General features: G+C 47.3%; 1 long non-coding RNA gene across 2 annotated transcripts in view; it reads left to right on the forward strand.

Moving 5' to 3' along the window:
• Window positions 1–12,284: 12,284 nt before the first annotated feature.
• LOC139078831 (uncharacterized) overlaps window positions 12,285–25,548 on the forward strand; it is a 76,312-nt gene continuing 63,048 nt past the window's right edge. Inside the window, exons 1-2 of one of the 2 annotated variants that reach the window (XR_011531967.1) lie at window positions 12,285–12,592; window positions 14,468–14,769. This is a non-coding gene — a long non-coding RNA (uncharacterized lncRNA). Of the gene's footprint in view, window positions 12,593–14,467; window positions 19,984–25,548 lie in introns of those variants that run through there. The other variant, XR_011531968.1, reaches the window with a different exon arrangement.

Below are 25,548 nucleotides of genomic sequence, written 5' to 3' on the forward strand. Positions count from 1 at the left end.
AAGAATATTAAGCTGCGAGTCAGAAGACCCAGTTCTAGCCCGGGGGCAGTTGTCCTCCAAGCCCCCGACCTTGGGCCAATCAGTTAAGCTTCCTGAGCCCTTTCCTCATCTGAGAAATGAGGCTATTAGCTGTCCCAGATCTCTCTCAAGATTGTTGTGAAGAACAGACAAGACATGTGAAAGCACACTGGGAAGGGAAAATTGCAACCCAAATGCAACGGAGTAGTATGTTAGAGGATTATACTAAAAAGCTGAATTAAAGCTAAAACTAGAACCCTGAGCGTCTCTTACCGATGCAGCCCTGCACCCTCCTCGTCTCTCCCCTCCCTCCCCCCACCAGTCTTTCATGAATCAGAGCCATTAGGAGCTACGTTTCCAATTTGGAGAATTTATGGGCACACACTCTGACATCACTCACCGTTGTGTTTGCTGTCTGTATATATCCGATCTGACCACATCCTGGTCTTGATGCTAACAAAACCTGTAGCCATGGTTACAGTGAAATACCTGGGTTATTCAGGTCCCATTTTCACTCTTGAAAATTATTTGGTAGAAGACCTTGGAGCCAATTTTTGTGGGTGTGGTAAGGCACGGAGGTAAAGTTCTATTTTTGGGAAGTGTGAACCAAGGCTCTGAGGTCACCTGGGCGCCAGGAGTGGCTGAAGGGGGTGCGGCTTCTCTGTTCCACAAATAAAGGGGAGGCTGTGTGGCCACTGCTACCACGGACGCTTAAATCTTCAAACGTCATATCCTCTTGGAGGGAAAGAGTGTTTTTTGAAAAAGCAAGAAGACAACCAAGCACTTGTGTGATTCAGCGTCTCCCACGCAGGTGGTAATTAAAAAATAGATCTTAAATTTAAAGTTGCATAATTCTCTTTCATATTAGAGAAGAGAACTTAGAGTTCTGCAAACTTCGCAGCAATAACTGAATGACTGACGTATTTATTTTTCTCAGTGGTGGGGGGAGGAGGTTTACAGGCTGGAATAGTTGAAAACCAATGGAGTGGCAAAAATATACAATTATGCAACTCAAAAGCCATACAGATATGGCTTATTTTCCTTTCCATTTCTTCCCTTCATTTAATGTTAACACAAGTTCGAGGCAATCAAAAGCCAAAAGCTACCTTACTGTAACATTAAGGCTTGAAACGTGAAGGCCAAATCACAGAGGCAGGGAGCAGGAACATTCTCTTTGAGTCCTAGCTCCCCGCTGCGGAAGGCGCGGCGTGGGGCAGTGCGGATTCACCAGGCTTGGGGACGCAAGCTCACTCCGGGGGTGGATTGTGCAGAGGAGCTGATGCTGCAGGAGGATGAACCTCCACTTCCTGCCTGCAGAGGTTTAAATCCGCATCCCTAACACTGCATCCTTTTTTACACTCTTGATAAATAATTGCTGGTGAATGCAGAGGACATATATGAGTGCACTAAACTATTTATTGAGCGCCCACTGAGGCAAGCAGCACCCGCTTTTTTTTTTTTTTTTGCCTCGGCACCCTCTTTCTTTGATATAGATGACACTGACTCAGTCTCGTCAATGCAGCTTTAAGTGCCTCTGGGCAAACAGATTGTTACCCCTAAAGTTCCTGCTATAGAGAAATTCTGGAGCTGCCACTGGCTTCATCCCATCCCTGATCCCCTTAGTTTGCCTGCCCTCACCCCCAAACTTCTCCCTCTCTGCCTCTGAAATGCTCTTCCCCGAGGAAGCTGCAGGTATTAGCGGACATAGGTGATCTGGGAGCATGGATGGAAGAAGCTGCTTCAGCTGGGGACGGCAGGGGGTGCGCCCCGTAGATACTAACATGTATACACACACAGACACACACACACAGCCCCCTTCCCTCAGCCCCACCTCCTCACTCCTCCCCATCCACCACCTCTGTTCCATCCTGGCCTGGAGACCTCAAAGCTTTACGGAAGACTCTCTGAAGAGTACCTGGGGCCACTGGGAGGTGGGGGGATGGAGGGAGAGGCCAGGGAACTCAGGCCTGGTCTCCCAGCTCTCCACCGGTGGCCTCAGGCCAGGACTGCCCGCAGGCTCCACACCAGCCTTTAGGCTTTTTCTCCCATTAGCAGTCCAGAATACATTTTTTTAATCAGACCGACCCTCAAAGTATCAGGTTTTGAAGAAATGGGACACTGGCTGGGAACACTTTGATAGAGCCAAACGGTCTGAATATGTGGACCTGCCTTGGCTAAGTAGAAGGCAGGAGAGGATCCTGAGATGGGGTTTGGCTTGGAGCAGCCAGAGAAGGGGTGGGTGTCCTTGTAACGCCCTAATGGGTAGGCAGTTCTGGTCCTCAGTGGAGAGCCTGTGGCGCTTCAGGCCTCCAGGGCTGGCTTTCACTTTTACTTGCTTTTATTTGTTTACACTCTTGTAGGTTTTCACATGAGCTGAATTCATGGCTAAAAGATAACCTGGGATCCACAAGTACAGGGGAAGCTCAGGGACTATGGTATGAGAAGCCGGCTCAAATTCTCACCTGTGACTTACTAAGTGTGCGTCCTTGGGAAGGTCATTCGGTTGTTTTGGTCCTCAGTTTCTTCATCTCCAAAATGGGGAAAAATCTGGAAAGATGCATAAGAAAGTGATAGTATGTGTTGCCTGTATGGAAGGATACTGCGGGCTGGGCCGGGAGACTGCCTGCTCTCAGTCCTTCCACACAATTCTGAAGGTGTGACCATGTGCACACACTTTTTAAAGTAAACAAACAACAGGAAGTGAATGCCCACCTCAAGTGTCCTTGTGTCAAAGTAGACAATGCGTGTGAATGTGCTCCGAGGCTGTTAGGAACTGTACGAGTCTTCAGAGTCCTAATTGGTATTACTCTGGACAGATGTAGGGACACAGTAAAAACCATCACTCCTCAACTCTGCCAGGTAGTCAGAGAAGCCTAAATTCTTGGGAAATCTGCTCTCATGCTGGAAGGTCTTCGTGCCTCCAATGCAGAATTGTCCCCCCCTCCCCCCGCCGTGTACACCCCCAGTGGCTCTTTCACCTGGCTGTGTAGTGGTGCTGGGCAATCTGGATCCTCCACGTGCCCAAGTGACCCCAGGTTTCCCAGGATTAGCTGAGCATGTCCACCCTGCTGAGCAAGTTCGGACAAGCACATTCCATCCTTTGCTGGGAGGTGGTGGAGCCATGCAAGCAGAAGGAGTGGTACCTGCATTTGTGGCTGTCCCCTGATTAACCCTGGGGTGGGGGTGGGGAGGTTAGTACAGAACGTGTGTGAATCTCCTTTAGGTTGTTTACTGGGTCACTATAATAAAATAAAAATAATGCTGCAAACACATTGTTATTTATACATGAAGAGGCGGCAATTCTTTGCATCAATAAAATATGCCATTTGAGTTATTTTTCCTGTAGTTACATATGGATTTCATTTCGAGAAGTGTTAGTTCAGTCTTTGCTATCAAGATCAAGATGGTGCTAAGAGGAAAAACAGAAGCGGATGAACTGGTTTCTATCCTAGGAGGGTTTCTGAATGAAACTTAGAAAACCGTGAGTCCTGCCAGGTGAGAGTGAGTCCTGGAGTCCCCAAGCCTCAGGGTCCTCATCTGTAAGATGGGAAGATGATAATCACACTGACTTCATCACCATCCAGTGTTGTTGCGAAAGTCCAATAATAATATAAACAGGAGTTCTTTATAGACTGAAATGCCCTGCAAAGTTTAATTTTCAAAAATAACAAAGCAATTAAAGGCTAAAGTAAATAGCAGAAAGTGCAAAAATGCACGACCATTAGAAAGGAGAGGGATCAGCGTTGGCTTTAGTTTTAAGGAGGAGACGGCAAGGAGGAGATAGAGGTTGTGCTGGCCGTGTGCTGCATGTTACCACATGGAGGGATGGGCATTTGGGGGAGTGGGAGAAGGGAAGTTGGGGTAAGCTAGATAGATGGGAAAGCAAGAGCAAAGGAACAGAGAGCAGCACACACAGAGTTTGGGACGGCGATGGCAGTGAAGAAAACTTCTGGGGAAGAATGGGGAATGAGGTGGTATAGGCAAGGCTGGTGACCTCACAGAGGGCTTGGAGGGCACAACACAGGTTTGGCGTAACGGGCCCCAGGGAGGCCTTGAAAGTTGGTGAGCAGGGGAGAGAGCAGCATCAATGTTTCCAAGGCCACGTTATTCAAAGTATGCCTCGGCCAGAGCTCAGGATCATGCAGGATTAAGCCCGCACCCCTGGGCTCAGTAATGACAATTTAAAAACAACCCTTTTATTAATAGCATACTTTCTCCCTTAAACAAAATATGATTATGAACTGAAATGAAATATCACCAAACCAATCAGAAGGAAACTGCTCCTAATCTCCTGACCCTTGGGAATGGGGGCAGAGAGAGAAAAACTCTGATGCAATCACTTCTCCAGTCTTCCAGCTGATGCACAACTGGGCTTGTGTTTATTTATGACTGGGAAAGACCTGTCAAAGACCCTACACTTACAACTCCTCTTCATTTTTTAAAGGCTCTGCAAACATTTCTTCATTCAATTGACAGTAATGTGAGGAGGGGAGGGAGTTCTTGCCTTATTTCATAGATGAATAAATTAAAGAGCAGAAATGTGTTCAAGATTTGTTTAAAATTGCAAGGCTGGTTAGTGGCCCAGGGCAGACAGGGTTCTAGTTTTCCAGTTTCCCAGCACGATGCTGTCCTCACTATACTAACTCCTAAAAAGCAGCAAGAGAGGTGTGAACAAAGGCAACCAGTCACTTTTCAGTTTACAAAGGCTTCTGTTTCTCAGACTCTGCGAGATCTGAGGTCCCTCTCTCACTTCGGGGCCTCACACAAGCTTCTTTACCTGGAACCCTCAGCTCTCCCCCTATCCCACCCCAACCACTACCCCGGAATCTCCCGGCCTCTATTCAGTTAAGTCTCAGCTGAAACACAGTTCTCTTTGGGAAACTTCTGTGACCTCATTTAGGTAGTGCCACCCCTCCCACTGTCCCTGTGACCCCACCACAGCCCAGAACCTGCTTCAGGCTAATTGTTTAATTACCTTTTTTCTTTTCTAGATAGAATCTATTCCCATCATGACATCCTCAAATCTGGGATATGTTTTGCCCTTAGAAAATATTTGCTGAATTAATGAACGAACATTTTTATAGATGAGGAAACTGAGGCTCATGGAAATTAAATACCCAAGATCTCACAGCTAATCATGGATGATGTGGCAATTCTTCTTCCCCTAAATGTGCAGGGCTCATTCCACTCCACCACGCTGCTTTCTGGGTTCACTCACAGCACTATGGTCAGATAGAAGAAGATACTCAGGGGAAAAAAAGTCTACCAATTGGAATTTCAATATTCTGGTTTTGGAGAACTCTTTCAGCCTGGGATCCGAGTGAGCTCAGATGCCACACATTCTTGGGCGTTCCAGGGTATAGGCACACTGTGCAGGCCTCTTTTGGGGACTGGCTACTTTTGAATCTCCAGGGAGGCTGACAGTACCAAGAAACAGAGATGACAGCAGTGAGATCTGACTTTCAAAGATCACTGGCCTCAAATGGAGATCGGACTTGGCCTCACAGCCGCCATATTGAATATTACAACGACGTCACTTGAAAGTGAGACTAGCACCATGTTGGAAAGCCCAGGCTGACTGTGTTCCTGAATATTTTGGTGTTTACGAATTGATATCATTCCATTTGGTAATTTCCGGTTGCCAAGCCGATTGAGTAGAGAACATGTGTGTGGTATTCGGCCTCTCACTACGTCACTGTTATTACTGCAAAAGGCTTTCCGTGTCTTTCCCCAGAGGAAGGAACTCCCTTTGTTGGCTTTTGTCTTCCTTGCCTGAGCCTGGGTTGTTGATACAATTGAAGCAGAGGAGGCCAAGAACTCCCATCTCCGCTCTCTGCAGTACAGCAGCACACAATTGAGTGCACATTTGTTGAGTACCCACTGTGTGCACAGGAACTTCTCTCTTTTCTAAGGCTGTCCAGATAATGTTGCCAACAAGAAGCAGAAACTTGCCACCTACCTGGGTAGAGAATCCAAATTGAACTAAAGATATAGACTGTGAAGTCAAGGAATTTATTTTTTGTTGGGGAAATGGATGCGCACAGAAGAACTATAAAGCACAACTAATTAAGGGTCTCAAGGGAAATGCAAACAAATGGTTATGGGAACAGCAAGGAGGAAGCTGTTAATTCCATGAGGAAGCTAGGTTAGGCTTCAAAGAGGGTGTGATGTGAGCTGGCACCTGCGGGGAGAATGGGATGATTAAATGCAGCGAGGACGGGAGTGAAGGGATTCCAGCCTGCTCAGGAAAGCACAGCTGGCTCAGGGAAAGAATCCAATCAAGGTAGCCCGGGCACTGGCCCAGATCTGGAGCCTTCCAACCTCCTGCTGTTACCATGGTAACATTCAAACAGCTCACTCCAGCCTGGCCCTCCCTCCATGCTTTCCCAGCCAGCTGCTCTAATCCAGGGCATCCAGCAAGCAGCCTGACCCATGGGGAGGGCTCCGCAAGGTTGTGGCCCGAGGAGGAGGGCTGCTCCTTGGAAACTTCCTCTCCCTTCTCACCTCCTTACCTATTATGGCTTGAACGTCCAGGGACAGGGCTGGGGGTGGCTGATGATGTGCTGGGCTCAGGGACCTTCAGGTAATGTTTTTCACGTTTGGCCATGAAGGCAGATTATGGTGTATGAAAACCTGAGTGCACAGGGAGCTTTCTGCTTCCTTCTCCCCCGACTCCTAACACACTTTATCCCTTTGTATATTCTTAAATTGGGTCATAATCCTGATTTCAACTCTGGGGTCACAAGGGTAGCTAAAGCCAGTTCCAGCTGGCACAAGTTCAGAGGGATCCCTCTCTCTCTCCTTCACACACACACACACACACACACGCGCGCGCGCGCGCACTCAGCCTACCCATGTAGCAATGCTGTTAATGTTTAGCACAAGGTTGGTGGAAATCAAATGAGATTTCTGTCCTAGAGGGACAGAAACCTAAATCACAGAGTGCAAACTGGAAGCCCACGAGGTAGATGTGACCAGTGACCAGTTTTCCAGTTTCCCAGCACATACTCCTACATTCTCACATTGTCTGTGTTATTTTTGTAGGTGGACCAGCCTGGGTCAAAGGCCACCCCCCACCTCCATTCACCAGCTGTCAGACCTCGGAAAGTTCCTTTACCTTTCTGTGCCTCAGTTTCCTCAACCATAAAAGAAGGATAAGAATAGATTCTAAGTCACTGGATTGTTGTGGAAATCAGATGAGTTAAATAATCTGTATAATGTGGTTCAAATAGTGCCTGGCACAGAGTAAGGTTCAGTAGATGTTAGCTTTACCTGTCAGGCCCCCGTAGGTATCTGAGCTTGTGATCCAATGGTGAGGAGCTCAAGGATGCTAAAGAGACCACAGTGATGACTCCTGTGTGTAGCACGGAAAGATGCCTTTTGTCATTTTAGGCAGAGCCAGTGAGGGATGCTCTGGCCTGTTAAACGTAGCAAAGATTGGGCCATGTACAACCTCTACCAGATATGGGTGAAGGGAAGGAGGATTTAGAGGCCTGGGGGCTTTTTCTGGAATCATGGGTTACACAGAGATCATCATAGCTGAAAATTTCTGTCCCTCTCCCCTACGTCACCTCCCTGACAATGCGTGAAAGATTATTGCACAGATGCTGTTCACGTCTGCTGTGCCACTGATTAAACTAGGTAACAGCTCTTCCCTGGAGGTATCCCGAGTGCCTAATTCAGGGTTGGCACATGGCAGATGCTCAATAAATGCTTGTCGATTGCTTAGTGAACTGGTTATGGTCTTGAGGGACAGAAAAGAACCAGACTTAAGAGTGGCTGTGTGAGGGCTATATATTACCTCCTCAGGGCTGGGACATCCATATTCATCACTGGCAGCCTGAGCCCTCATATCTATATATACACAGCTTGTGTATCTATACAGGCTTTGCAGAGGCCTCTGCAGGGCCAGGTCACAAGGTGGCATACCAGGGTAGGGCTACTGCAGGTGGAGGGAACCAGGACAGGGGCCTCTGCAGAACAAGAAGGTCTTGCAATGGTCAAGCTTTCACAGTTGGGGCTGGAGCCCAAAGCAGCAGCTCATGGCTTAGGCAAGCTGATCAGAGCCTGGAGGGCCAGCTGACCAGGGATGAAGCAGTGGTCAGGGAGGTTGAGAGTGGTGCAGGCCAGAGCCTGAGTGGTGGGGGAAGAGATGGCGGCACTAGGAGCAGAGATCCCAGGACAGACTGTAATCCCAGGGAAGAGGCTCTTTCCCACACCTCTGAATGAGGAGGCAGGACTTGCAGTGAGGCGCTCGAAGGCTCCAGGTCATAGGCAGTAGGCCCCGGAAGGTGGGATCTGTGCCTGTTTGCTTTTTAAATTCCCACAGCCTCTAGCATAGTGTCAGGCACAGAGTAGTTTAAAAAATGCATATGGAAAAAGTGCAGTTGGAGCCTCACTGGGGCAGCGTCTGCCTTCTAAAGCAGGACCGCCAGGCCTCGGAAGAGTTGTTACAATTCTCCTTTAGCAGACAGGAGCTGAAGGTGAATGATCGAAGGTAACTGATGGCACCCAGATTTCACGGAAAATCCCTGGGAAAGAGGAGCGAGAATTACCACCTGGGGAGAGCAGTGACCTTCCTGTGAAGCTGCTGCTTCTCGAACTTGCTGGCGGAGGTGAATTGCCTCTGATACGGTATAGCCGGTACAGCTGTAGGCTCAGAGTCTTTGAGGCAACAATACAACCTTGAGATGCAACGCAGAAATTTCAGTTTGGAAAGTAGTTTGCCAGTTCACTTCTTCTTTAGGATCCCAGGGACCTCTATGGGCTCCTCACCTGGCATAGAAGATCTCTTCCCAATGCCTTTGATGACCTCCCGCCCCCTCCCCACCCTTCTTCCCCAACTTCTCTTCTTCCCATATACACCGAGCCTGCTCAGACAGAGAGAGAACACCACAGAGAGAACAAAAGCCATTCTAGGCCTTTTCTCATCTCCTTCCCCTGATCTCTGGGCCATATCTGTTTTGAGAAAGCTCGTGATATTGTCCCAAGTGTTGGAATCACGTAACAGTGTGACAGGGGCTAGAGGGTCCACCTGCAGAAGCACACGTGTTTATTAAGCTGTGTTTAATGAGAAGCTACTACATGCCAGATACTGTGCACTGGGGATACAATGATGAAGTGGTGGTGCCAAAGGGTGACCCTAAGGGGGAGAGCCAAGTCTTACCATGGGTCACAAAGGTTTACACGTAAAATATCAATGCTACAACTAGAGGGACCCTCAACTAAAAATACACAACTATGTACTGGGGGGCTTTGGGGAGAAAAAGGAAAAATAAAATCTTTTAAAAAAAAAATGTATCACACTTAGATTTCATCTTCTCTGAGACGTCTATCACCCAGAGCTGGGCTAAGTGCCCCGCCTCTGGGTCCCATGGGAGAGGTTGTGACGTCTCTCATGGCATTTATTACACTGTATTATAATTGCCTTTTTATCTGTCTGCCAAAATAGACTGTAAACTCCTGAGAAATAGAACAGCTTCTTATTCATCACTGGTGGCAGTCACAGAGTTTCTTGGTAGAAGGGGCTTATGGGTAATACTCTGGAGCCAGGGAGAGAGAACCAAGCTTTTGGAGAGACCTCAGTTTCCTCCTTTGTAAAACAGGGACAACAGTCGAGCCGTCATGATGGTTAAATGAGAGGAAGCAGGCGAAGTGCTTGACACAACGCCCGGCACCCCTGCACACAGCGCCCCACAGATACTGCCGCTGCTGTCTCTTGCTGCCTACTTGGTCACATGGAGAAGGATTTATAGTTCACCTGATTTTTCTCTTTCTTAAGCATCCAAATAACTCTGCACCTCCAGGACAACAAGGCTCAGGATTTAATATCTCTCATTAAAGCATAACATCAAAGACCACAAATAAGAGACTAGGCATGGAAAAGTATGCCACTTAATATGCATATTTGCCTCAAGAAAGGAAAGTGAATTTATAAGCATGCCAGAAAAATGCGGGAGAAGGGACAACAGTTTGGCAATTCCTCATAAAGTTCAACATAGCATTAGTTTATGATCCAGCAATTCCACTCCCAGGTATGTACCTGAAACAAGTGAGAACAGGGACTCAAACAAATCCTCGTACATGCATGCTCACAATAGCCAAAAGGCGGAAACAACCAAGATGTCTATCAACAGGTGAACGGATAAACAAATCGTAGTACATACACACAGTGGAACATTATTCAGCCATGAAAAAGCATGAAGCACCAACACATGCTAAAGCATGGATGAACCTCGAGAACATTACGCTAAATGAAAGAAGCCAGACACAAAATGTCACATATTGTATGACTGATTTATGGAAATATCTAGAATAGATAAACCTGTAGAGACAGAATGCAGACCAGTGGTGGCTTGTTTAAGAAATATAAAACATCACAGTTTTTTTTAGTAGGTGATTATTCATTCACTCCAGTACCAAATGTTGAAGGACCACACACCTCAGTGGTTTAAGTATTCCTTATTAAAGGAATAATATTCTTTAAACCACTGAAAACTTACTCCTGGAAAATATCAGTCAGGAGCATCAGATCTTCTTCCCCATGTGGCACATGCTCGGTGACTGTGTCCCCTCCCCTTGTCCCAGACAGGGTGGGGGAAATACAGTGCCTCTGTCTGGAAATGAGATACTCTTTCCAAGGCCAGCTGTGGAAATCTGTGCCATCGATCCATCAAAAACACAGTAATAATCAGCTCTATCCTCAGAGGGGCCAATAATATCCTCATGCAAACCACAAAACACACAGTAGTTGGAAATCAGCAAGTATCCTTACGCACCTGGCCCATCATTGCCTTTTTCTGAATCAAAGAAGGCTTTGGGCCAAATATCCCACAGGGCGGAATCAGAGTTTCTAATTTGGAAACCAGGAGGGCTCTGAGCAGGTCTTGTCTGGATGGTGTCGTGTGCAAATGTGCTCCCCGTCCCAGTGGAGGTTTCATTAGGGGATGGTGTGGGTCACCTATGTAACGAGCCTGGAGGTTTTAATCTAGGCCACTGCCGTGCTGCGCTGGCAATTGCTAGTCAGCAGACTGTGGGCCTTGGGTGGGAGGGGATGTTTCAGGTCACGAGTGGAAGCTAGGGAGAGAGAAGGGAGGGTGGAAGCCATCAGTCGTTTATAAGAAAGGGTCTGGAGAGATGGGGTAAGTCTGCAGGGCTGGCCTTAAGAGTGGCGTGCTGTCTTTCAGCTTTGCCACTTCTGCCTAGCATGACGTTGAATGAACAACTGTGATACGCTCATAAAGAAACCTGGAGGCTGGGAGGCAACAATGACTGTCATTTTTATGTGCCTCAGATTCTTAGCACCACTATTCCCACAAATGGCTCTTGAGAGCCTAGCACGCATACTAAAAACTCATGGGAGCCAATGACGGTTGGATGAACATTTGTTTACTCTGGATCCCTAATCACTGGGAAGGTCACTTTGGCCCCAGTGTTAGTTTCTGGGTGATTTCAGGCCGGCGTGCATGAGTGGCTCTCTGGAGCCTCCGGGCTACGGCCAGGGCTTTTACAGCAGGGGGGCTTTTGAAAGCTGGCACATTGTCCCATTGGTGGAGCTGCTTAAGAATCTCAGATTAGAAATCACAAGCAGAAGGACACAGACTCAGGATCTTAGTCAGGCTGGGGTGGAAAAAGCTAGCTCCTGACTCACATGGCAGCATTCTTTTCTCTTGTTTAAGGTGGCCACGGTCACAAGACATTTAGGTTAAGACACAGCATGTCTACTGTGTGCCATTCTGTTCCATAATGCTAAAGCTAATGGAACTTTCTCATTTCCATTGATTTTCTCTGCCTTCAACCCCCACCCTACATCCATCTCAAAACTTGTGGACCCCCAACTTTTCCTCCTCAGGACAATTTGAAGACTAAAAGTACGATTACATGCAACTATCCTCATTGCTGTTATATTTTTTCCCTCTCTTCTGCCAATTTTCTTTTATGACCTGCAGAAAATGGAAAGAAATTGCTGATGGGCTTTCCTTAAGCCCATCTGGCTTGAAATTAGGGTTGTATTTGAGGAGAGTAAAAGTCAACTGGAAAACATCCTAGCAGGGAGAAGTTATAGACAGTGAATAGCAACGACAAGCCTGGCATGCCTTACAAACACAATCTTCAATTTCGACCAAGACATACAGCAATGATGAGGTTTTCTCTCATTTTTTAGCAACAACTCCATGGAGCAGCTTGCTCACAATCGTGGGAGCAAGTCTCTTCCCAGAGGCGGGGATTGAGTTTGGACACTGCCACGGCCCCTTGGGAGTTGCCCTGGGAAAGGAATCTTGGTTCGTGTGAAGTTCATTTTGGAACTCAGCTACCCTTGCCCACTCTCCACAAAAGGTCCACTCACGTGCCCAGGTGGTGCTCTCTTCAGATGGCTCACGCGGATGTGGGAGAAAAGTCAGAAACCTGACCTGGTCATGCAGCCCCGGGGATGGCCCTTCAAAGAACTTCAAAGATTTTCCTTTTGCTGCTTGGAAAGGGAAAAAGTCTACCCGTGGCTGTTTCACCTCTCTTACTGTGCCTGTGAGGAGCCTCAGGACCTTCTTTGATTGGCTTGGAGCTTTCTCATTGAACGGTAAGTTGTAGATCAATATTTGATGCGTACTGCTGACCCATCCACTGGTTTGAAAACAGTCTTTATGACAAATTTCACAAAACACTAAAAGGGTTGTCGTTCATTAAGGCACCCAACGCTGTTTCCCTTCTTGACGGGTCTTTGGGATTCTTGAGAAAAGCTTAAGGACTGAAGTGGAGGAGACAGGAGGGATGGGTGTGGTATGGAGACTGCCTGAAAGGATGAGATCTGCCCACATGTCTCGAGGATCTGCTCGTAGTTTCCCCCAGAGGCCAGTCGGGGAAGATTCAGCCTTCAAGGCCGTCTTTCATTTGACCTCTCTGCCAGCATTTGAGTGCCCGTGTGTGAGGGACAGAAGGTCTGAGTGATAGAAACCCTCAAGGGTGTCCACTTTTCCTGAATGGAGAAAGAGAGAGCTTGGATTCTGGTCCCTCCATTGACCAGCTGTTGCCCTGGGCACACACTTCACCTCCCTGAACCTTCCCTCATCTCTGAAGTGAGGGGGTGGGGCCGGCTCATCTCTGAAGTGTTTTTTCATTTGAAGTCTTTGAGTCTGTGGTTACTTCCTGTTCTTCATCAACAGTCAGCCCCAAACAGAAGTCTGTTTACTTGAAAGTTTTGATGCTGGCATAAAATTCCAGTTTCACTGGGTTGGAACACATCAGGCTTCCCTGATTGGGACAGAGGAAAACCACAGATATGGCCAAGCCATCAACTGATGCTCAGACTCAGGGCCACTGCTGGTTTAACCAGCACCTTAGTGAGGATTAGAAAAAAGCGTCCCCTCTGGGTGGACTCAGCTGCAAGTGGGATGGGTCCATGGCCTAGCCAGTGGAAAACTGGCTGCTTTCAGCCCCATCAGCTCCCAGGAGTCCTTGTGCAGTGTACAACCTGCATCAGCATTAGTAGAGGATTCACTGCTGTGGCCTCTGACCACTTTAGGTAAGGAGAAAAAAGAGAAGGGGCCAGAAGAGATGCATGCCATTGATATGACGGCAGGAGACTTTTATAACTACTGCCTTAAAATATTTCATACAGTCAAAAAGCTGCAAGTCTGGGCCTAAGATGCTGCCCGGATCCTACACCTACACAATCCATTTGATTTGGTAGCTTCAAGAGGCATTAGTAATCATTATTAATGATAATAAAACCCCTCACATTTTTATAGAACCTTACAATTTATGTAGCACATGAAATGTACTTTCTTTTTCGATTTGATTCTGATTCTAACCATTGCCCTGGTGAGTAATAATTATCCCCATTTTAAATACAAGAGAAATGAAGCTGAGAGATTCAAAAACTTGTTCAAGGGAAGCTAATAGGGGTCAAGGCAAGAATTGAACCCATGTCTGTCTAGCTCCAAGTTTGAGGGTTTTTTTTTCCACACCAGGTCATATAAGATTGTGATCTGGGCACTGGCAGCCAGACCTAAAGTACCATGCTATAGGGGTTTAGAATTAGTTTGAGAAAGTCATCTTGTTTTAATGAAGGTAGGACTCTCCCACATGGTGCAATAAGCAGACTTGGGGTATCAGTTCTGGAGAGGCCTTGGTAGATCTTACAATTAAACTAAAGCATTCATTTCTCACACCGGGGAGTGATTCCTGGGGATTTGCTTGTTTGGTTAAATGCATCTGTAAATGCAGTTTTCCACTGGCTAGGCCATGGACCCATCCCACTTGCAGCTGAGTCCACCCAGAGGGGACGCTTTTTTCTAATCCTCACTAAGGTGCTGGTTAAACCAGCAGTGGCCCTGAGTCTGAGCATCGGTTGATGGCTTGGCCATATCTGTGGTTTTCCTCTGTCCCAATCAGGGAAGCCTGATGTGTTCCAACCCAGTGTGCATTTAACCCAGGATTCTCTCCAACACTTTAGGTATCACCCTGCAAGGCATCCTGAGAAAGCCTTAGGAATTCAGAAAGAGTCATGTAGAAGTCACCATACGGCATGAAAATAATGCCTGTCGGCCACTACTGACAAATCCAAGACTCTTCAGCGTCAACATGGTCTCACTGATGGTGTTATCACAGGCCTCTTGAGCTGCCTGCAACACTGCTTTTCAGTACAACATCTGAGATGGTTAAATTGGAGCAGCCTCCACCTCTCCCTGAGCTCCAGACTCAACACCCACTGCCTCCCATATCTCTCCACCTGGACACCTCCTGAGCATATTCAGCGTAAGTGTGTCTAAAGTGTTCATCACCTTCTTCTCCCACAATCCCCTTCCCAGGCCCACTCCTCCTGTAGTTCGTGAGATTTCCATTACGGGCATCACGATGCATCTCCCAGCCCTAGCTCAACACCTTACAATCATCCTCTGTTCCACTCACTGCTCCCTCACCACACACACTTGGTCATCAGGTACTTTTGACTCTACTTCCTAGACACCCCTGAAATCCATTCTCTTTCCTTAGTTCCCACTGCCTTTATGTTAGTTGAGTCCTCCTTCTCTCTGCTTCCCATCTCTCCAAGCCGGCCATTAGCTCTCTCTCCAAATCTGACCATACTGTTTCTCTGCCTAAAACCCAAAGCTGACTTCCCACTGCCACAGGAGAGACCTCACCGTTCTTAGTAGCAGCTCAATCCCCAATACTTGCAATTCCCACAACCTGCCACTGACTTGGCCTATACTCTCTCCTCTGCCTAAGATACTCCTTCCCTGGGCACTCTAATCATTTTCAACACCCTGCTCATCCATCACTTCTGCAGTGCTGACTTCCCAGTAACTCCTGGGGGACTTTATCACTCCCTCCTTTGGATTGTTTCAACGTCCCACAGCTTCTGCTATTACGATGTGTAGGACAGTCATGTGTTGTTTAATGATGTGGATAGTTCTGAGAAATGCATTGTTACGTGATTGCGTCGTTGTGCGAGCATCATGGAGCGTCCTTACCCAAACCTAGATGGTATAACCTGCTACACACCTAGGCTATATGGTACTAATCTTATGGGACCACTGTTGTCTATGTGGTCCGTCACTGGCTGACACATCGTTATGCAGTGCATGACCGTATTCTAAACACGAGTTTATTTCTGTATCTGTCTCAAAGTGTTTATCAGCCTGTGGGGCTTTAAAAGCAGAAACTGTCTCATTATCTTTTGACTCCCCAGTCCTGTCACACTACCTGGGACACAGAAGCTACAGTAAATGTTGAATAAATGGATGGGGTGGATGTACCGCCCTCTTGGATGAAATCAGTAATGCAGCTTGTTGAGTGTTGCTTATTCTCTTGGGTTTAGTCCTGAGGGCAAAGGGCAGAAGTCATCCTTTCTGTATTCTACAGGCTAAATATTGACAAAGTAAGGAGGCTGGAGAAACATATGTGCAATGCATTTCTTTCCTAAAACTGTGTGTGGGGTGGGGATGGGGAGCCCGAATTTCAGAGGAAATGAAGGACCTGATCAGACTTTCCAGTACAGCGGCCTCCCCAGCCCAGCACTGGGCAAAGAGAAGGCACATCAGACGAGGAGGTCATGGCAAGATCTTTGCTGAATTCTTTAGATGGAATTTGCAAACTATTTGTAAAAGGGTTAGGAACAAGACGCATCAACACTACTTTTTAAGCCCTGCTCCTTACAACTCAAGGCTCTCCCATTATCCAACAGGACTTCAGAATGAGGGTTCCTCAAAATTAGCTTCAGGGTCCTATGAACTTTAGCTGAGTGAATGAAACGCAGCAGATTTGGAAGGAAGGGGCTCCTGGGATGATCAAGTGCACTCTCTCTCCCCTTCCTCATTCAACAGAATCTGTGGAGCATTGCCGTGGAGCAGCAATCCTAGCACACTGGTTGCCAGCATCGTCGGTGAAATGACGCCGTGCTTGTCTGCTTCGGTTTCCCTTTCGGTTAGGCAGGACTGGCTTTCCTACTAGCTAACAGCTATAGTGTATTTAACTCCATTATTACATAATGTACTTCTGTGAAGCTCTTCAAAACACTAGGGAAACAGGGTTAATTGTGTCCTCCATTCTACCTTCACAGATGGGGTGGGGGGCTGGGAGTGGGACCATTCAGAGATTCAAAGAAGTTGGGAAGCAATATGTGCCACAGCAAATCCTCAGGAGCTCAGGGAATAGCAGACAGGTTCCCATCCCACTCCTGGCTCCAGGCCATATTTTCGTTTTGGCCAGTTTCTTAGCCCCATTGAAAATCTGGCTTCACCTAGAATAATTTAGAAAGAGCTAAACCCAGGATACTTTTTGGACAGTCTCAGGCCTTGAGTTTTTCAGTAGCACACAGAACGTTCATCTGTCCCTTTGCAGCCGCTCCTATGGGCAGCTGTGTCAACTGGCGTCAGAGCACTGCACCCCAGGGCCCCTAGGAACCCAGAAACAGATGGAAGAGAGCCGAGGGTCCTCGCGAAGGAGAACAAACTAGAAGCGAAGGTGTGAAGAGGCAGGAGGCTATTTAGAAATAACCCTTAAATCTTCCTTTTCTCTGGGGCTGGTCTCATCCTTCTAAAGAAACATGTGAGTGGGAAGTCCCCTTCCAAACAAAGGGCAGCTTAAACTGTATCTAAAAAAACCCACAACAACCACAGAAAGTCTTGAGACTCACCTTTCAGTCCACCGGCGAGCTTCCTGCAGGCGGGTCGCCCAGGGATCCCCGGGGCTCCCGTCTGACAGCGATCAGGACTGGGGGCGAGGTCCGCGTTTCCTTCCCGAAGGCCCCGCCGGCCCACGCGGAGCCGACTCTGGGGTGGCGGGGTCAGCGGGGGCCGCCCCGCGCCGCGCCTACCTGCCGCCCGTCGGGAGAGTGGCGCCCTCTGTGTTCCCTGCCCTCCCGCTGGCCGCCGCCTCGCATTTTTGAGGTTTCACTCCAACTCCGTCCTGCCCCTGATGTCAGAAACTCAACTTCCTGAATCACACTCGCGCTCTCTCCCGCACCCTGGGCCCGGCCCAGGCTCTGCGCGCGGGGCACCCAGACCACGGGTGCCCTCGGATTGGGGCGCACACGCCCCAGATGCGCCCTCCCTCCGCGTCTTCCCGCCAGTTACCCCTCCCCGCCCCCGCCGTTACGTGTTCGTGCCCCTCCGTCCCGGAACACGCCTCCTGCAGGACACAGGCGCGCTCCTCGCCGGCGGAGCCGGTCCCGGTCGTTTTCACAAATGCGCAGAAGTTCCCAGAGACTTGAGACATGATTCGCGGCAAACTCGCCTTAAGTGAAAACAGCCCAGTGCTGCCTACTACAGCAGCCTTCTTGGAAAAAGGGTGGGAGGCATTGGAGAGGGAGGCCACGGGACAGATTGGGTGGAGGCTCCCATGCCTTATCTGGGCAACAAAAACGACAGGCTCTTCTAGACAAGGCTGTGTGCTCAGTGGGGTGCAGCAACATCTCCGAAAAGTCTTTGTGCGGCTCACTGAAGGCTTCGGGGGGGGGGAAAACTACGCCCCAACGGCAGCTGTCAGAAGCAGAGATGGAGGGGGAAACTGTCTTCAGACTTCTCAGAGTTTCTTCCCCTCTCATCATGAGTTGCCGTCTGTCCATTTCTTATTCAGATCTCCCTGGGTCTGATTTCCAGCGCCTGGAAGGCTAGAAAAGGAGAGGCCTGGCCCAGGGCTGGATGCAGGGCTCCAGACACAAAGCTTCTGATGCCCAAGGGCAGAGAACTTGCTCAGTGTCTAAGGTTACCGTGTGTGGGAAGGGAGGTGATGCCGAGTCCTGGCCTGGGAGCATCTTCCTCAGAGTCATCTCGGGAAGTCCTTCCGTGACATGGACCTGAGATACTGCCGTCTTGACTGTTTCTGCCAGGTACCCAAGTGCTCAGATGCCAGGTGCTTAGCCAGGTCCTGCCCTCCCCCTCCTGTGCTTGAGTGCTGGTGTCCTTTGGCCTCTGCATGTGGACATTAAAAGGACTGGTGCAGCCAACTGTTTTCACTGAGGAACAAGAGATCCCTTTCTGTTAGTGCAGGAGAAACCAAAGGGCTCTGAGCTGAAAGGCCAAAGAGAAAACCCAGCCCTCCAGTCAGAATGCCAAGGATGATTAAGAGAGAAAAACCAGTTTTCTTCCAGTGGAAGGAGTTTAGATGAGACCCTCTTCCCAGAAATCCGGGTTGAGTGAACTCAGTCTGGACTTGAACAAGGATGAGGAAGGGGGCCTTCAAGCAGGTGGGCTAACAAGTAGTGAGGTGGGGTCAATAGAGGTTGGAAGGTTGGGCTTGAAAGACTGCTTGGAAGCGTCCTGACTGAGGGGCTTCCCTCGGTAGATGTGTTTTCCAAGATGGGAAAAGCTCAATCTGTAATCACGCTTTGAGCTTACGGTTGTCCACCTACATAGAGTTGGTTCCTCTAACACTCCTGGAGCTTAAAGCCAGAGTATAATGTCTAACAGAGCGTTGAGGAAGACAGGCCTGAGGGGCTGGCAGTGAAGCCTTGAATGGCGGCCTAAGGATTCGGGATATTTGGAATATTTGCTTCCATGTTAAGGAAGGACACTAGACACTGGGCCAGGAGCTTTACGCATAACGTATCATTCAATCTTTCACAACACATTCATGAGATGTAGTATTAGCCTCATTTCACAGATGAGGAAACTGAGGTTCAGAGAAGTTAAGTAACTTCCTCAAAGCCACATAACTCATAAATGGTGGAGCCCAGTTTGTGTCCAAGTGTTTCCAACTCCCCCATCCATCCTTTTACCACTATATCATCAGGTCGAGGAAAAAATTGCCTTCTGCGGAAGAATTCCACACTTGAGCAGGGGTAATGTTCAGGCCTGGAATGAGGCCTATTGAGGGAAGCCTACCGAAAATACTTTCCTGGGAATCTAGAGCAGCATTACAGATTGACTGTGGCTATGTGACAATTATTTAGGGTTGCTTGTAAGAGAAAACAGAAAGAAACTAACTGAGAGAAACTGTGAAAACTGACTTGAGCTCAGGACTTCGTGGACATGGCTGTCAGTGGTAGAAAGAAAATCTAGAGGCCTACCCAAAAGGTGATATCTCTGTGATGTGTCTGTTAGTGAGTGAGGAAAGCCAACAGCTTCTGTGGCAGAGAAATTAGTGACTCATAGGTGAGCAAGATGGCAGATTGGCTCACACTGGATTGCCAAGGCTGCAAAGTCTGTTGGGGAACTGATACTACTAGGAAGATGCAATTATGGCAGAAGTAAAGAAGTGGGTATCTGACCAAGATGTTCTCACTCCGGGTGGATGATGCAACCCTTACGAACAAGCAAGTTAGAGCACCACCTACTATTTTATTCTCTTGGCCCGAAATCCCAACTCTGATGAACTCATGAATGACCCCAGGCAACCACAGTGTTGTTACATTTTGCTTAATCCTCATTATTTTTCATGTTTTCAGTAAAGATATTTAAAGGTGGTCAAGAGGTTAATGGGCTCTAAATGGAGTGAAACAGAGCATTAACATCTAATTAAAAAAGAAAATCCAAAATAAGCAGATTTGTGAACTGAGACTGGAAATTTGAGTGACTACCCCTCACTAACTTTAGCACCTGCTAAGCTATGGTTTCGCATCAGTATGTTCACAGAGTGCTGTGAAAATCAATAGGGTATTTATTATAGAACCGTAGCCTGCTGTGAAGGCAAGGTCTGCCTATACTGCTTTTCCTTCCGGGCTGTGCCCTGTTCAGACAGGTGGCCTTGCACTACTGGCCAGCATTTATCCCTGTGCTGCTTGCAGACACTCTCCCATCAGTTTGCAAACTCCCTGAGTCCAGAATAAGTTCAAATATAGTGTGTTTACCCCCAGGACAGTGCTTCCCAAAAAATGGGTGTATTCTTCATGTATGGAAAGTATGAAATTGAGAACATTGTCTTACTCTCACCTAAAACTGTGGTGTATTCTTGTCTACAACACTTGGGTGAGGGTCGGGAAGCATAAATGGGGCCACAGAAGTCCTTGAGTGATAGCCTGGGTGCTCTGAGAAACCAGCTAGAAGTTAGAAGCGCTGCTGACAAGGTGCAGGCTGTTAGGAGGAAATGAGCAGCCTATAAATGGTGTGGATAAGATGAGCACAGACTTGTTCATCAGATCCTGAAAGATAGCAGTGCCTTGGAACCAGGAAGGAGGCAAGTTCAGGACTAGTCAGTGGAAATACTACACCACGCAGCAGGCGAGGAATTTATGGAATGGATTATCTCCCAGAGGTGGCACAAGCTGGCGACATAAATGGATTCCAGAAGGGTTTGGACAGATGTGTGAATGGCAGAGCCGTAGAGGAGAGCTGCAGAAAGCTGAGATAGACTCCATGTGGTTGGGAGAGCAGGATGACTAAATGGGCCCTTACACTGTGCCTACGTGTGGGTCTTTGTGGGCGAGAGTCATGGCCTCCATAGAGCTTGGATTTGAACTTGTGGGCATCACCAATGCTACCTCCCTAATTCTGCAGACTCTGTGGCCTTTGCGTCATGAAGGGAGCAAAACTTTGTTCTTTTTCCCTTAGCCAAACGTTTTCTGCACATACTGTCTTGTCTTTTTAGTCTCATGTGTGTTCAGTTTTAGTGGGTTACCCAAAAAACAGTGAGTTTTCCAGCTTAATTATAGCCATTGTAAGAAAATATTTCCTCTGCCCCACTCCCCCTACACCTTTTACAGCCCTTTTAAAATGCCTTGCCTTTTCATTTTGGCTTTGGACTTCTAAACAGATTCTGAGAGCCTGTTTTCACATCAGTCATTGTATTTATCTCTTATGATTAGATTTCTGTCGAAAACTTTCCTGCTAAACTGTCTAATTCTGACATAAATTGCTCTAATATGAAAGCTCCAATGAAAAGAGCAGTGATAATATACTTTTTTGAGGAAGTCTTTTGAATGCGACGTCCAAAATGTCTTCAATGCTGCATCCAGGATGCCAGGGAAAAGGTTAATTTTATGGGCTGTAACTCCCAATCTTGGCCTCAGGGGAAGTTTAGGAAACTCTTGGATGTGTCCTCAAATAATCCAAGTGTTGCCCTACTCATCCACGTTCCCCTGCCTGACGCGCTTCATGTTTTCTGTAGCGCTCCTGTAAGTTCCAGAGATAGTGTGCCCCGCCCTGCGCCTTCCAGTAGTGGGGCAGGTGGCGCATTGTCTGTACTTACGGCACATGAAGGGGCTCAGTTTTCATTTTCTGTTTCTGGCTCCGGCCCCCAGAGTTGTGCCTTGAAAGCTCTTTCTACAGCACTATCGCTGGCCGTGGTAGACTGGCGGGCACTGCTGTTCAGGGCCCTTTTGTTGGGATTCAGCATTGTCGTTGTTCAAATGTAAACAAGGGCCTCCGGATTCCATTTTCCTGGCAGGGGTCTCGGGATGGGAGGAGGGCCCCACAGAGTTCTCATTTCATCTCTCTTTGTGGTTCTCCTCGTCTTCTGCTCTTCCCTTGGGGTTGGGTTTACTTATCAATTTATTGAGTGAGCCCATGGTGTGGGTTTCATATAGCATTTCCATGGACTAGGTAAAACATTTCTTGTCGCTTTGTGAGAGAGACGCCTGGGCAGCCCCAGCTTGCCCTGCCCAGCACACTCACTCTGGCAGAAGTTTTTGTGAAGGCTGAAATTGTTTATTCCTCTTGCCTGGAGGGCCCACAAAGTGACTGTGCCTTTGAAATTTTCTTCCTTAACTAGTTCAGTGACTCAGAACGTCAGTGTTGCCACAAACAAACTTCCTTTCTCTAGGTTGGCTCTTTCTTAACAGGTGAAAGGAAGTGCTGACGTAAAGACAAAATAATGGGATAATCTTCATTTACCTAACTGCAGAAATTGACTATGTTTCAGGCACTGTGCGAGGCAGCTTATGCATACTGCCTGTAAATTTCCAACAACACTATGAGATACTATTATATCAGTCTAGTAGATGAGCAGACTGAGATTTGGAAAATTTAAAAATTCGTCATAGATCAGGTTGCTGGCAGACAGAGATTCCAACAAATTGTTAGAAACACATTTGTTCAGCACATGTATGTTCCTAGTACCGTGCGAAACATGAGATAGACAAAAATGGATGAGACTGTAGTCTGATAGAGCTTATGCTAGAGTCAGGTTTCAACCCAGAACTTTCTGAATTCAGAGCTCCACTGCTACCCGCCTTAATCAACTGAACTGGTTTGGGAAACAGCGCCTGTGTCTGTGGAGCACAATGGAATTAACTCATGCCGGGATGATAGCAACAGCAATAATACCGGAGCCTGCGTGTAATTTTCAGTTTACGAAGACTTTTCACATGTGTTATTTAATGTAACTCAATGTTCGTTAGGACGGCAGGGTAGATGAGAAGCTGGGGCTTCAGGAGGCTGGTTGCCCACAGTGGTTGCATAATTAGATTAGAACCAGGGTGTTTTGCCTCCTAGACCAGTGGGCTCTACATTGTGGCATGCAGGATGAATGATACATCCCAGGAACATCTCTTGGTGGGATATAGACCTATTGGTCATCTGAAAGTATCTAGAAGCAGAGCCTGAGCTGATAAACTCAAACAGAATCTGGATATTAGCCTTGGAGGGAATTCTTGCACTTAGAAAAACATGGGATACAAAAGTACTTCTCAAACTTTTCCACTACATTATCCTTACATGGTAGGAAATTTTTGCTTGAGGAAGACATTGTTTAATATCTTGTGGCTTCATATACACTTGGCATACTTTTCCATATACCTCCAGGGATGTGGGCACCCCAGTTTGAGAAGCGTAGGATCAGATGACTTATGAGACTTATTAGAGCTGTGCTCAAACCATTAGAATTGTTTTCTAACCAACTGAGCTAATAAATACAACCCAATGGAATTTCATCCACCCACTAGTGAACATTTATGGAGAATCCATAATAACCTCCGCATTGTGCTAGGTAGGCACTATGACGCGGCCTTAAGGAATTTACAGTCTAACATGGAACTGACTCATGAAATGATTGGCAAATAGTAGAAAATTGCTTATAATGAAGTGCTAAATTTTGTAATTTGGATTTAAGGGCAGTAAGAGCTGGAGCCTAACTTCCTGAGAGAGGTGCGTTGGCCAGAATCTAGGAGGTGCAGAAGAATTTGAAGAAGGGGAAAGAGAGGGAAAGGTTTCTAGGTTGGGCATAATGTGAACCAAGATGTGGAGAAGCAATAAACATGGTCGGATTTTTTTTTGTGAGTAACATTAATTATTTGACGATCCTTTCTCAATCTCTCTCTCTCTCTCTCTCTCTAATGCAGAAAACTAAGAAAAGACTCAAAAGTATGAAGGAAAAAAACAAAATATCATCCAAAAACCTGGTGACTGAAGATAACCCATGTTACAGTAAAAAAAAAAAAAATTGGTTATGGCATTTTTTTTTTGAAGATTGGCCCTGAGCTAACATCTGTTGCCAATCTTCCTCTTTTTTTCTTTTCTCCCCAAAGTCCCAGAACATAGTTGTATATCCTAGTTGTAGGTCATTCTAGTTCTTCTATGTGGGATGCCACCAGGGCATGGCTTGATGAGCAGTGTGTAGGTCCATGCCCAGGATCCAAACTGGCAAACCCCGTGCTAGTGAAGTGGAGCACATGAACTTAACCACTTGGCTGTGGGGCTGGCCCCCAATGTTATATTTTTCTCTGTTTTTTTTTTTTGAGGAAGTTTAGCCCTGAGCTAACATCTGCTGCCAATCCTCCTCTTTTTGCTGAGGAAGACTGGCCCTGAGCTAACATCCGTGCCCACCTTCCGCTACTTTACATGTGGGATGGCTACCCTAGCATGGCTTGCCAAGCGGTGCCATGTCCACACCTGGGATTCAAACCGGCGAACCCTGAGCTGCCATCGAAGCAGAACGTCCAAACCCAACCGCTGTGCCACTGGGCTGGCCCCGCCATGTTATATTTTATAGGGGCTATTCTAGTCTTTTAGAACGAGATTAGAATTTGTATGTTGGTAGTTGGAGTCACTGCAGATTTCCAACAGTGGACTGACCACTCTTAAAGAAAGTTAATCTGGTGGCCTTTTGTAGGATTTATTGGAGTATGGACAGACTGGAAGACTGTGGTTAGAAACTCTAGCCTGGTTGGAGGCCACTATATACTCTAGCTCCTGCCTGTAAAAATAACTAAGCAACTAGTTGCCTTGATGAGTGCAGAGTTCTCCATCACTGGACAATTTGAGCAGAGGCTGTGTGACCACCTGGCAAGGATGCTATAGAAGGGATTGCTATACCTGGTGAGAAAATTTGGTAACCCTTCTCATCCAAACCCAAGATTCTAGGGTTTACATTGTTAGCTATGGAAACCCATGTTCAAATAGATTATGATACTTTTTTCTTATGATTCAACAGCAATTGGTTTGCCCAGTAACGTTATTGGGTAACATGAAATGTTATTGGCAGGTGGAAATCAACTATCTTTGAGGTGCTGGGGTTAAGTTCTTGTATAGTTTAGCTATGTTCTCTTGCCGTGTTATCATTTCACAGCTATCCTTACACGGGAGCATTTGAGGAGTAATTCTTACCCCTACCTAATCTCTACATGCCTGGGTCCCAGCTCAGCCACCATCTCCTCTGAAAAGATCCTGACTCCCCAAGACTGAGGTAGAAGGCAGCTCTTCGTATTCCTGCAGGACTCTGTGCTTACCCATTGTAAAGCCTGCCCCGCGGTCATGCAGTCGCTGGTTCTTTGCTCCCCACACTGGACTGTGAGCTCTGTGTGAGCAGGGATGGTGCAGTGAGGTGCTCAATAAACATTTGTCACTGTATGAAGACCTTCAGCTGTAAGGCCACATCTGGGGAGTTGTGGAGGCTTTCTGCAAGCATGGAAGAGCGTGACGCCTTCCACGTGCACTTGTCTCCTGTGAGTGCACGAAGCACTGGGTTCTTTCCTTCCTCGGTACTGCTTGGGGTCTGCAATTCTGTCTCCTCACAAATAACTGGAATTATTGTTGGAACTGTGTGTGAAAAGGGACACGAGAGGGGGAAGAACATGATGTGGGGTCAGAGTAAGGCCCGGCTACAGAGGCATTTCTGAGATCAGATCAGGTGTACCCTTCCTAAAGCCACTGCGATCTTTAC

Source organism: Equus przewalskii, chromosome 23, assembly GCF_037783145.1.
Source record: "Equus przewalskii isolate Varuska chromosome 23, EquPr2, whole genome shotgun sequence".
NCBI classification, from domain to species: domain Eukaryota; kingdom Metazoa; phylum Chordata; class Mammalia; order Perissodactyla; family Equidae; genus Equus; species Equus przewalskii.